Here is a 14,521-nt window from a genome sequence, read left to right as displayed (position 1 = left end):
CAGTTTTTTGCCATTATAAAATTTTTATTATGAAATTTGTGGCCCACTGGAGCAAGTTCAAAAATTCGCGTGCCACCGAAAGGGTTAAACTTCTTATCGAGAATAGCCAGCATAGCAGCGTTTGTTGCTCCCTCCAACTTCGCTTTTCGGCAAACACACGAAGTACCACAGGTCCAATTTGTCGCTCAAAGGAAACACCGCAAAGCTCGATCGACGTCTGCTCTTTTCGCAGTGTCCGTAAAGCCTGATTCTCATTATTTACCACGAGACTACCGAATGAACTGAAACGACACACAACCGAACTCGCCGAGCGTTCTCGAGATAGCAAACATTTCTAAAAGCGTCGAGTCCTGATGTAACTATCCACGCGGTCAGACGTGCTCGATTTCTGGTAATCGCAATTTTGTTGAATCGTGCTGATCCGGGTGGATAAAGCCTCCTCGAGAAGGAAACTTCCTTCGCCGGCAACAACCGTTTAAAAGATGAACGCAAAGCAGAGAGGTGCGCGTAGAACAGTTTAAAAGGAACGTTTCGCGGAGGGCAGAAGTTCGCCGGGGAAAATCGCGATAAGTATTCGGAAATTGGAGCGCAGGCAACAGATTTAACGAGCTCCGTTACTCTGCTTCAAGTCGTTACGCGCTAGTAGCTCGTCAATTATCTAGAGAGCGATGAAACTTGGCGCGTGTTCGTCGAACGCTCCGGCTCAATTTTTCCTCGGCGCTGCGTGTTTAGAATTCCGCTTGTCAAATTAGAAGAGCGTGAACTAACCTTCTATTCCGGCGGGATTGAATTTCCGACTTTGAAATTGTAATTCAATAATTTACAAGAAATAATCAAGTACACCTATATACCGAATAGACAAAAGTAAAATTTATTCTAAACGATAAAACACTTAAGAATCGAAGAAACATATAATTAAAATATGATAATCTCACAATTAACGTGCTTGCAGCTTCTAAAAGAATAACTTTAAAACTTCAAAGGAATTAAGCGTTCCGTTTGCGCGACTACCGTTGATTATTAATTTTTATCGAGAAACCATTAGCCGTACAAGTGGAACGCTATTAAAGCTGGAACGATCGTGAAAAATAATTCGAGTCGCGTCGAAAGAATTGCAGGAAGCTTCACGGTGAATTCATTCGATCGAAAGTTTATTAAAATTTAGTTACGACTGCGAAGGGTGAACAGCGATGGTAGTTTCAACCTCTCGTATTGTTTAACTAGAAACTTTCCCCTCCAACTCTCATCTCTGCAGCTGGGCGTGATTAAAGAGCTGCCTCGAGGTTGTTCTCGCGATGAAGCTCGCCGCTTCCGGGAAAGACATTGTTCCGAAACTCGAGCGCATATCGACTGGCAAGGGTACATGTCGACTTTGTACAGCCTGTTCCAACAGGAAATACCTTCAGAAATAAAGGTACAGGTTATTAAGGAAACAAATTTACTTCTTCAAGAAATCAAGAGGAAGCTTCAATTAAAAAGAGAATATTTTAATTACAGTATAATTAACGACTGATTGACACTCAAAAAGATATTCTCAGCTTAAGCTTCACGAATATAGGTCGTTTTAGCTACAATTCCCCAAAGTATTGACATTTTCTCGTGAAACACTTTGTGCACACGATATGACGTGTATAAACTGGGAAAAATAACCCGGTTAATATAGCGGCGAACACTGGCGAGCCATTTACGCTAATCGTTGCCTAGTTCCACTTTTTAGCAACCCTTTCTCTCTCTCTCGCTTTTTCCCTGTCCGCCACTTGTACGCCGTGGAAACGCATCGCGACGTAATTGATATTTGGCCCGTGATTTATGAAATTCTCATGGAACAATTTCGCTGGTAAATTGGCCGCATATTTTTAGCCAAATACTCGTTGACCAGCGGCCGGTACATGTTGTTTCGCGAAAACAAATACGCGTTTTCGTTTGAACAAAAAAAAAAAAAAATAAAAGAGCAACAACCTATCTCCAGATACTTTTTCCACATTTATCTCGCTCCCGTTACCCATTTACACGATTCGAACGATTCGTTCGGTTATAAAAATGATATGCTTCCTACTAGCGACAATTTGTCAACCGTCTTTTTATTCTCCCATGAAAAAGAAATTCTCGATAAACTTTTCCTAGACAGCGTGGTCACAGACGGTAAACTCCGGACTCAATGCATAAGTACATGACGGGGGACAAAATTAGCTGGTATTTTTTGCCGGGATGCAAAGTTGGTCAGAACTTCCAACGCTCGAAAGGTTTCGGAAAAGAAACTCTTCGCTTTCGTCCATCTTTCCAACCTCGAAACCACCTCGACACTTGTTAAGTACCTTATTTGAGTTTCAAAGTTGATCGCCACGCTTCCTCCCTCTTTTTCCTCGCTCCTTTTGCAGTTTTTCTTTTTTTTCCTTTTTTTTTTTTTTTTTGTTCATTCAAGTCCGGTTCGCGTACGTGCGCTACCAAAGGACAGCGTCTTTAATGAGGTCGCCTGTCGTATCTGGAAGCGATCTTTTTCACCCTCAGCCTTCTCTTCCGAGGGAATAATCTCGCGTACGAATCGCCCCTGACAATTATCGATCGACGGAATATTGTTACGGAGAGAAAAATAAAAAAGAAGAAGCTACGAAATACGTGGTGACAGTTTCCGGAGAACCGATAATCTTGTTCTCAACAGATTCACCCGCCCCTTGTCATAGCTTCACGAAGAGAACGACACGTTTTCAATGATCCTGAAAGTTTCCAGGAAAATCTCGACAACGATACTTTGGCGGATCGATGGAAAAATTGAATTTATTAACCGTTCGAAGAGGTCGGCGCGAAGGAAAACGATCGTACGAAATCCACTTCGGCAATTTTATTGCTTATCGTGACAAACGCGGTACGTTCCACCTTTTCTCGAAAGCCATCGCGCGATTCAGCGTAAATTTCACGCGCAATTAAAAGCGTCGCGCGCCGCGCGAGCGGAATACTAACCGCTTGTTTAGCGTTTCAGCTTCGATACGGCTAGGCGATATCGTTCGATCGGTTTCGATATCGGCTCCGATCCTCGTACGCGAGAACGATCAACCAACTAGCTCGATTCGACGTTATTCCACGGAGAAATCCGGATTCTTTATTACCTTGCAAACTCGCGGAATGGACGGCTTTCAGAATGCTATTGAGCCCGGGAAAACTGATCTGTCAGCCGCGAAATCCATTCGTCGATACAGTTAACGACCTTTCCTGACGCACGATATAACCGTTGACACCGTTCTACAAGAGTGTTTCGTTAAACTGTTGGCAAAGATATTGGAAGCTGTTACAGCTATTGCAGTCTCGTCATGTAAACTTAAATTACGATACTATACCAATTCCCAAAAAATTTTATTTCTTTTATGTGTACTTCGATCGTGAAACTCGAACAAACTGTACGTCTGATAATAGACTGACCAATTTCACTTAATTTCCTCACTTCGTTTTTTACTTCTTTTTCTACCTTTTACTACCTTCTCGTATTAAGTGATGCATTTTTATAAAATCGATAATGCAACAATGTGCTAGTGGACAGAAAAGTGGTCTTGAAATATCGTTGCACCGACACGAAACGTAATTTATGTACTCCATGTAACGACGTTACAACGACAGTAAAACAGTCATGATGTGGATTAATTAACTGGCTGTTACAGGGGGAAAAATGGAGATCCGTGAAAGCCGATTCGTGTTTTTACTGTTACCATTAAAATTTTGCTTATTAATCTGGTATTTAATTAAATTCTGTTCAATCGTTCTTATTGCTTTTATCACCATTTTTAATTAAATAAATTTACCGTTGATTTATTTAACAAAGGAAGGAATGTACTTTTATATGCGCCCAGAATAGTAGCTTAAATTGTGTTTATTTTTCAGGCATAACGTTTTGTAATCCTTACGCGTTAATTAATGGTTTTGATTTCTCCATAACTTTCCTTCATACGATCCTATTAACACGCGTCCATAAACGCATGCACGGGTTAACCAAAATTTCACAAATTTCTCACTCGATGTTGTGAGCAGTAGTTACATGCTCGTAATTAGTTACAACCCGCAATGTGCAACAAATATTTGTCCAACTACTTTAACATCGAACGTGCGCAGATTTAGAGCTTCTCACGAACCTCACGACTACCCTATCAGTTTACTAGTTCTCCATTGTGTAACGAAATGAAAAATTACAAAATTCGACTAACAAGATTAACCATTCAAATTCCTACATAAAAACAAGTGTTAATTAAAAATTGTCGTGTTTTAAAATCAGCACTCGAGAGAAACCCTGATTATATCACACTTTAGAGTATAAGATCTTCTGGTACCCAAGGGATACCCCTTCTTCGAGTACAGTCAACAAAACCCGGTAAAACCGGAAAATTCGCTAAGTAAAATGCGAGAAAACCCCTGTCGACGATAACCGTGTATTTCTCTCGTCTGTGTACAGTGGAAGACAGGATTCTAAAGTCTCTCATTACCAGAGGAGCTGGATGCGCAGCAGTTTCTTGGAAGCGCGAACGTGAAGGAACTCCGTATGGTTTCGATGGCACACACAGGTTTCCGGTGCGCACGAGCCTTCGGGTTCATCCATTGTGGAACAGTCTGAGCTCGACGTAACTAACCTAACTCGATTGTCACGACGTACTGGGTCATATCGAAGAATCTAAGTTACCTGTCTTTCCGACACCGTGGCGCGTTCTCCAATTAAGCGATTCGCGTCTGTCAACTCCTCTTTCTCTACCCTCCTCTCGTTTCACCCACATTAGGATAGAATCGCAATGAGTAGTTGGCGCGCCTCTACCGTTGGAAATCCTTTATGACCCCGACGCCGCCTCCAGACGTCTCGCGTCTTCCCATTGTGCAACGTAAACACGTGCCGTAGTAATAAATATTCAAGATTGCTCCGGGAGTTATTGCGTATACACTTCCCTTGTAATAACGGGCTCACTGTGAGTAATTCAGACGTACGTGTACGTATAATATACTTATGAATGTACGCATCGATCGTGCATCTTCCTTGTTATTATAGAAAATAAAAAATTAAAATAGAAATGAAGTGCATAAGGATTCATCGATATTTTAATTGGATGTTCCTAATGAAATTTATGTAATTCGATGAAAACGCCGTATCTTTATCCCGATGTCTTTAACATTACCCTTTCTCGCAATCGGTGTCTTCGTTCTACTGAATTACAAACGTAATTTCAGAAATCCGCTCCAGCATCCCGTTAAAATTCTCCCTTCGGTCGGTGGTTTGTTATTCCCGGGAAGACATTCCATCGGCGAAACAATTAAATTCTAAGGCGGCGACGCTTCTAATGAATCGAGCTTTTTTTAATTACAAAGGACGAAGCTCGGAATAAATTGTAACGAAGCACGCGGCGAATTGCAACCCTACGCCTCTGCGTTGCTACTCGTACGTCGCTCGCCGCGGCGAGGATAAACGCTTCGCGGACTGGAAAGCAGTCGCATTCCAGAACAGTGATTTTAACGGCGTCGTTCCCCGAAACGTTAGGATTACTCGCACCCAGCAACGTCACAGTTTAACGGCTCCCACGTTCGAAAGTAATTAGGTTAATTCCGCTAAAAGCTTGCGTGGCTGGATGCGCATGAAATTATCTTGCAATTTTACCGACCAACCACGAGAAATCTCAATCTGTTCCGTCAAAAATTGCTTTCGATAACGTGCCGATCAAGAACCAATTGCTTTATCGATCATTCGTAATCAATCCGGTAAGTTTTCAATAAAAAACTGTTAAACAATTAATGTTTTCAACCGTGGAAAATTTAGAAAATTGAAAATATTGTTAAAGCGTGGGCGGATTAAATTGAAGCTGAAATTTCCAGCGTGTCCAGTTCACCCACCGAGTAATTACTTAACGACACGGTCAATATGGAGGGACGGAGAAACATGGCCAGGAATTCGTGGAAAATTTCCCCGCTTGTTACCGTCTCTCAAACGCGACGGATATATTTGAAAAATGAAAATTCCAGGAATATGCGTGTTCGAACCAACTACGCGCAAAGAACGGAGGGAGTATCGAGATAAAATCACCAAAGTTTTAAGGGTGAAAGTTTAAAGGACGAAGAATATACATATTCATACCGAAGAAAGTAATTACAAGTACCTAATCCAAACAGGCTTAGAGGTGTACTACACATTTCATTTTGCTGCACACATTCTAATTAAATGATCAATAATTTTAACTGAATATTTATGAAATTATTAAGTCACAATTTTCATTTTCTTAGCGAATCAACAATCGTTCTAGATTAACCCTGTTGTTTCACGGAGAAGGTAAAAAGAAAAGGTGGCGAAGTTTGAAAGGGGAAAAGTCGAAAGGAGAGCACGCTGTGGCGTCACGAAAGCACTCGTGCTTACCGACAACTTCCTGTCGCGTTAAAACCGACCAACGAGCGCAAGTTTTTCAATTTTCAAGCCTCGAAACTCGAATGCGAGCGTGTTATCATCGAGAGAACTGCGTGGCCGTCGTAGAAAGGGACACGAGACCGCGTCACGCCAATCCTCTGGCGGCACCATTACACGAGGGTGCACCGCCTGTAATTAGTTTTGCCATTAAGCGACTTTGAAGTTTACCCCGACGATAAGCTTTGCTCGCAGACGCGGCGACTGAAAATTTCGTTGATTCCCTTCGACGAACACCCGCGATTGTTCTCCGCGATGCGGCGAAGGGATGAGTAATCATAGGCCCTACTGTCTGACGTGTCGTTCACTCAATTTCATGGTATCCAAGTAACACGCTTAACCATTTTACTGAGCAAACGCGCGATCATTAAATAAGGGAAAAAAATGTATAGACGATCTAATCAACGGGAGGACTGTTAATCAGTTTGAACAACTGCTTATCGTGATGCTTATCACGAATCGTGCGAGTGAAAAGTTGAGGAACGATTGCTAAATTGCAGAGTAAATTCGCGTTAAGTTATGGTCTGTACTCGACGTGAGTTGCGTTCTTACTTCACTTCAAATTCCCTTCAATTTCCAAGCAACTAAGACCTAATTTCCCCTACAGAAGCTTGAATTGCATTAAGAAAAAGAGAATAATTCATCTATGAACATTGTACCGAGGCAATTTTAAGAACACAAATGGGACTCGGAACCCTAAATTTACTGATATTACATTAATCACCGGTGTCGTGAAAAATTGTCGAAAAAATCGTTCAATGCGAGACAGGTAATTTATTATAAGATTAATCTCGTCAGCGAACGGGGCGTGTGTCGGATGAGAAGCAATCGAGGTCACAGTAAGAAAAACCCGAGTTTCCACGGGCGAAATTATTGCAGGTTAATTATGTTTACGGGAAAAGCCGGCGAAATTTACCGAGACAGTGTACACAGCGTGATTCAACGTCGCCAGAAGACGAAAGTCTCTTCTCGAATACGCTCTCGTACACAGGAATAAACAAATTTTTCAACAGAGTCTGGAACGACAGGCCGCACCGTCTCGCGCCCCATCTCTTCCCTTTATCCCGACGCCGACGTGCATTCGCTTCGTCGTCCCCGTGTAAGTTTACTACGAGCAAATACTATAAGGCGCGCTTGAACGAGCACTCGCGCATCCGTTCTTAAGCTGATTACGATATACGGGAATTCATCGGGCACACGGTGCGCGTTACGATCGCAAAAATACCATTGCCTGCTTGACCGTGTCTCTGTTAACAGAGTGTTTTTCTAATTATACTGTCGCCTTTTTTCTTGAGCGCAAAGTATCGCGCGTGTAACTCCATCCTTCCTCGCAAGTGCTCCATCATGGGCCTTGTCGATATAGAGGGTGTTCGACAACAGGTGGGAGATTTTCTAAGGGGTGATTCTAGGGATCAAAATAAGACGAAAATCAAGAATGACGAAGTAGCGTTTGTGGCTTTGTTTTTCAGTAATTAACGTTTAAAAATTCGAGTAAAAAGCGCCTAAAACTTGCACTCTGCCCAGCACTAACGAATGGACTTAATTTTTTCGCCACATCCGACCATAAGTATCTCCACCGCTATCAATCAATTCAGTTCTTTTATTATTAAGACTCTGCTACGACGGCTTCGGGCCTCGACTTGTAATCTATCTACGCTTGTAACTTCAAGCCATCAAATAAAAGTGAGTTAACCGAAAAGAAAGAAGCTTCATCTCAATTCTTACAACCCACTTAAGAGAAAAATAAGTGAGACTATCCAACGCTTACTTCACCCTTACTCGCTCCAATAACATAGTTGTCGACTCATATAGAGACTAGTGGACGTTAGAATACAATAAAAAATTTTGAAATGCTGCAAGCACTTCTTGCTTTGCATCCGCTGTTACTCATAGTTAACGAGCAAAATTCACAAGCTACGAGTAAGTTCATTAAAATCTATACATTTAACGCGAGGCCGCGCGTAACTTGGCCAAATGAATCCGCGTTACATAAACGAAATTAGCTCGCGGTCGGTGGCTGTAACATCGCGGTAAACATCCGTGTAACGAGCATACCGTTTAAACTGATTTATTCGGTATGGGCTGCAAATAGAATTTCGAGAACTAATGGAAAGTACTGTAACGAGGAAATATAATGCATCGCGAGCAGTTACCCCCTCCACGGGATTGCTTCTTATGAAAACTTGTTCGAAGAAGTCGTTCACCGCGGTCGAGGAAAATTGCTGGTTACGCAAAGAAGATTGCCCGCGAAGCCGAAGGTTGAAAGAAAAAGGAGGTACGCGGGTAAAGGAAGACGAGAGATGGTTCGAGGTATGACCGAATAATATTGCGGCGGCGAGCGTATTTACTCGTCGGGAAGTTTTAGAGCAGCCCGGTTGGTTGGTTCGTTACGACCGCAACTCCACTTACAAGTAATTAGACTAACAAGCACCGAGCCAGAGAGGAGCGAATTTCGACTAGGAAATTCAGTCGCCTGCTTGTCGGTATTCGCGTCAACTTCCTTTTCTTCGTTGTTTACCAATTCCTCGAGATTACCGTGCCATTGATTCGGCTGACAATTAAATTTCAATCCTCAAGCTTCTTTTTTTCACATCAATATAATGATCAATCGATGATCAACGAAATTCACGTCAAACACAAAAAGCTTAGTTGAAACACAGAATCATGATTTAATTAACGCCTTAGGAATTCCACGAATGATATGGTAAGATTCATTTATTAGAAGCGTGTATGTTTGCCTTGTATTACGTCTGTAACGACGCCTGGCGGTATCGGCGGGGGTAATATAATAATGTGGTAAAACGCAGGATCGTGTAACCCCGTGCCGCGGGCGATTTGTAAAATATATCTCACCATGGTGAACCAGCAATGGCGGTGAGATAGTAGGAAGGAGAATCTAGGTGATTCTATCCATGGGGTGATTGCTTCGTGGGGAAAGTACGCGTTGCCAAAAGCGCCCCTGTGTAATCTTCGAGCCACATTATTAGCAAGCTCCTCTGCTATCAACCACTATATCCTGCGAGTACCCTACTCTTAGATATTGGCTACCTTGCAAGTTTCTAATGTCAAGCGTACTTTATACGCTTATTGCTAACTGACCTACATCCGTGTTTCGGCCACTGATGAATTCCAAGTTAGAGGAAACTTAGTTGTTTCTAACAACACCACCCTGGACTATTTCTCTAACGTTTTGATATAAAAATCGGAGGTTAGAGGATTGTTGGTTTTGTTTCTTAGAAAAATGGAAATACAACGGCAAATTAAAATTAATCAAAGTTTAACCCTTTGACCCCAGGATTTCGATTTCCCTTATACAGCTTCGAAATACCATGCAAATCTTATTAACTCGGTTTCTCCGGGCATCGATTCTTTCCGTTATGGGTTACATCCACAAAACAAATATTTATTCACTCAGCTATCTTTGTCTCGTCCTTGGAGAAGGAAACGGTTTCTTTATCGAAGGCTACGCGTCTACCGGGATCCAAGAGATACTCTGGTTGCGAGAGCGCGGCAAGTCCGCCCGCGGGGAAAGACAAATCGGCGTGGAAATAGAATTTACGATGGGAATGAAAGACGAGGGGATGGTTATTTTAAATTCATAGACCGAAACGATGTTAGGAGATCCCTAGATGCTGAATAAACATTTTTAAACGAATGCAAAAGAGGAGTACTTGCAGAGACGAATCGAATCAAGGGACAATGCTCTATAACAAAGTAGAATTTTTTTTTGAAACGAATGAAAGATTTTATCATAAAAATTGATCATCCTTCTATTGCTTGTTAGATGTTACAAAGTTTGCTCTCTTCGTTTGTCGTAAACCACGCGAGAACGTCCGAACCGATAGGGGATGATACTTGACGACATGAAGTTTCCAAGAATTTATAAAGAAGTTCGAAGGATGGAAGTCGGAAACATGGGATACGAGAAGTTGGCCCGATATCCGCAATAATCGAATCCTCCGTGGATCGACTCGAACGTTTTTGTCGTGCAAAAAGACATCGGATGGCTAGCAATGCCTTGAACGACGAGATCCACAGTTATCTCGTTCGTTTCGGCCAGACAATAAAGCGTACGATCCTGTACACCGCATTGACGAGCGATCGACAATCTGAACTATCTATCGAGAACGATACGATGTCCGCTCGAGGAATCTGCAATTTAATTCGACGCGTAGCAGAGGATTTAAGCAACCGCGAAAACGTCTCTGTAATATGACGAATACCGAACCATAGATTCCGCGAATCGCTATCGAAAACGTGCCGATAAATGGCAAAATATTGCGATGAAACTTTCCACCGATCGATAACCGATTGTTATGGACTGTTAATATAAATTGCGGTATCGAGCTATGCTACTTTTAAACAACCCTACAATGTGTGTTTACAGGATATTCAATTTAAACGTGGTAATTATAGACGAGGATAATCTATATTGAAAAATAATAAAGCCTGAATGTTTTGACTTATTTTGCAAAGTAATAATAGGAAGGAAAAATTGATGAAAAATTTATTACGAAAATGGTCGGGAATTTTTAATTGATCAGCATCCGGTTATTTCGAGCGAACCAAGCTACCAGAGGCTTTCCTCAAAGAAAGGAAGACGAGCTTTTAATCCTCGCGTTCCGAGGCCAGCGGCTTATAAGCGTGTAACCATGGCTGCGAAAGCTCGAGACAATGGCACCGAGCCGTATCGTCGGGTTCGTACTTCGAAGAGAAACGGAAAGCCGAGCGAAGAAGAGATTTAACACGGAATAAGACGATTAAAGCTTAGCTTAACGCCTTCGACGCTGAAATGCTGTGTTTCCGCTTCCCTTCGTTCGATGCCAATTTTAAAACTACCCTATCGATGTAATTCCAACACTTGTGTACTTCCAACAAAAGATTCCGGTATTTCGTTTCGCTCGATGAAAGATTTATTAAAGACAACTTTACTGATCGGGGATTCGAAATACGCAAGTTTTGAAATATTATTTTTTACGCAAGATAAAGCAGTTGTTTATAATCGGTAATATCTATTTCGAACATAAAGATGGAAATATCGCGACAATGTTATAAAATGCAACACCGGATACAGTTGCAACATTGAGAATGCAGTGGAAAATATGAAATTATTTAACAGAGAATTATCGTTGAAAATAAATGCAACGATTTATTCTACTGTAAAGAAAGAAAAATATTTCAAACGATAAACAAATGTTCTTTACTGACTCGTGTTCACTGTTGAATTCAATACAATTCAACATAAATGGCCCTAAAATAATGACAAATTATCGTTGCCTTTTAAAAGAACGGTATTCATTAACGAGCGTGTTTCAAAGATAGCTTTCCATTTTTTGCTTCATTAAACATTAATGAATCAGTGGTACAGAGATATGGAAACGCTCGATGGCGTACATCCGTGTGTAATCCTCGTTCGGTCCACATTTGTCGATACGTCATTAAATATTTTCCCCCAATATGGTATTTATGCTGCGGTCGCTGTTGAATATGCATACACGCGGTATCTGCATATTTCACACGTATCAAAGTTTCACGGGTTCACGATCGATCGATCGATTAATTCTCGTGTACCTGCAGCTTCGCGATTTCCTCTACGACGCTTTCCGAGGGAATGCCGTACACGTGTTTCCCAAACTTTTCAAACCACGTGCCAGACTGAAAACGGGACACGAACTATTTATACGGGAAAGATCGCGTATCAGTGCAGCCGCAAGAAATCCTGAAAACTTTCTAGACAAAAAGTCTGTAGAAAGGAGAATTTTAGTTATCTTGCCGCTTCATCTCTTCCGAAAATTTTCAGAAGAAAAACGTTGCAATTGAACTTTACAAATCGCAAATAAAATGTATAGTATCGATGCTGCACTGTTTAAATTAAACCTTGATATTTTTAATAATCTCTAATACCGTCTGTCGCACCAGACATCACTATTTTTACTGCGGCCAGTAGTAAAGGTCAAGCGTTAGTCAGACGGCGAGCGCATCTCCCGCTAGTAGTAGGCGTCGAGCATTAGTCAGACAAGCATGGAATAAAGCATTTAAGAGTGGATTTTTAAAACTTTCTTTGGTAATTCATTTAAGCACCCACAATGGAATTATCCTCGTGTTTCGTGCTTCCATCTTTATGCAGATTCTTGGCAAAAGACAAACAATGTACCGAGAAAATAGAAACTCGGAGGAAGGAAATGTTTAATCGGCTTCTGTTTCCCGTTTCAATTTTCTAGTTTCGTTTCAGCCAGCTGTTTCTTCCATTACTTTTTCTGGCAGTGTTTGAGTACGTCCCGTTGTTACAGTGGCCATTTTCGACCGTTCGATTTAATCTCTTTAAAACTCTGATAGCATCCGAGGGAAAGAATCAAAGGAATTATTCGCTACGTTGGTCAAATCTGACTCGGGTTTCTTTAAATTTCAAACTATTTTCTTCTCAAGTTAATAGTACACAGAATTCTACTTCTGTACTCTTCAGGGATACCAAGTTGTCCAGACTAATGCGCGTTAATCTTCGGGTAGGTGATGAACACTCTACCAGAGTTGACCCTTCAACGACATAAATGATACAAGGGACGAACAGGAGACAAAGGGTGATTATTATTGTAGAACGTAGAGATGAATGCTATACAATACCAGAATAGGGACATGAAAAAGAAGACTAAGGGGAAAAGGAAGGCACACACATACGACTTCCAGTGACATTTCAAGCCCGGTCACGTTGGAATTAGATTGATAAGATAGATGAAAAGGGTTCTCGGATACGAGGGAGTAAAAGTCAGCATTACCATTGGTCGTTGGATAATGCACTCGATCGAAGATAAAACCTTCGGAATTCGATTAAGAGTGTGGCTTAAAGCTTGCAGAACAAAGAGGAAGAGAATCGTCTGAACGATCATGGCGGTCGTTCGTCGTCGCTTAAAGGTGGCCTCTTTCTCCTCGTTTTATGAAATTCCTGTCATAAGTCTCTCAGGTAAGTTGATTGGATTCGGTCGCAGCCGCATCTCGTAACCCCATTTTCCCAGGGTGAGAAAAGCGGCCAGGATTTATCGTACGAGCCAGCCAGTCCCGACGCCGTATATCGATGCCACAGCTTAGATTTCGATTTGGACCGAGCTTTAGGCGAGCTTCGAATGGCCACCAATTTTCACGCTCCTCGTGAAACTTCCAATGTACAGGACGGATGAAACTTTATGAAATTCATGAGAAGACGAGCGTGCAGCTGGTGCGACAGGCGGGCCAAGTAGCCGGAGAATATTTTCGCTAGAAATCGGAAGCTAGCGAAACGCGGGAAAAGTTTCAAGGATTTTTGCGAAAACCACGAAACCCTCGGCCCGGCTTGGAAATTTTTTAAACCAGACCCCAAAGATATCACACGAAAGTCGATTCAAACCGAGAATCGCCTCAGGATCGACACCTTCTTCATTTTGAATAACCTTACTGGGTTTAGCATGATTGAGAAAAAGGAAGTGTACTCACCGATTGTCGAAGACGCTTCTCCTAGCAGAATTTCAGTACATCTTTGCCACGAGAAATTGGAACTCTGGAAAAATGAATAAATATATAAATTTTTGCAAGTGGGTTCACCGCGGAAATATCTCCTACTACATGTGAAAAATTTCATCGCGATCGGTACATTCTTTGCAGAGTAAACGTCGAACATATAAATAAAACAGTACGTCTTTTGGAATAAAAATCGTTAGTAATAAAAAAGTGCGAAATGTCTTTTTTACGGGATGCAAAAAATGTAGGATTTTCTACAAGATGCAAAAGGTCACGGTCCGATTGGTCCATCCGTTTCGGAGTAATCGGTGAACATACGTAAAAAGAAGATATTAGTTTCAATAAATTATACAAATTTCTTAAAAAATATGAAATCCGACAGGAATCATCCGTCAAGTTGACTCGGATACCAAGAAAAAATAGATAGTTTGCGATGGAAACGACGCGATGACATCTTTGAAAACGCTCGCGACAGACGAAATGGATTCCTGGCATTGATTTCGGACAGAGAAGAGGTTGCGACGGGACGTTTCCATATGTATTCCTACATTTCAGCCTGTCCCGGCAGCCGATACCCTTCTTTATCATTTTTACGGCCGAGTAGAAGGTCGTGGCACA

General features: G+C 41.7%; 1 protein-coding gene across 4 annotated transcripts in view; it reads right to left on the bottom strand.

The window, feature by feature from the left end:
• Nucleotides 1-14,521, bottom strand: part of Ddr (discoidin domain-containing receptor 2) — a 191,881-nt gene that overhangs the window by 137,008 nt on the left and 40,352 nt on the right. For all 4 annotated transcript variants that reach the window (XR_004581792.2, XR_004581796.2, XM_034327477.2 and 1 more), the window contains one exon: nucleotides 13,880-13,943. The gene's annotated coding sequence lies outside the window, so the exon portion shown is untranslated. The remainder of the gene's footprint in view (nucleotides 1-13,879; nucleotides 13,944-14,521) is intronic.

The sequence above is a fragment of the Osmia lignaria genome, chromosome 9 (genome assembly GCF_051020975.1).
Source record: "Osmia lignaria lignaria isolate PbOS001 chromosome 9, iyOsmLign1, whole genome shotgun sequence".
Taxonomy (NCBI): domain Eukaryota; kingdom Metazoa; phylum Arthropoda; class Insecta; order Hymenoptera; family Megachilidae; genus Osmia; species Osmia lignaria.
Note: the sequence above shows the minus strand (reverse complement) of the source record. Positions and strands in the feature narration are given on the sequence as shown.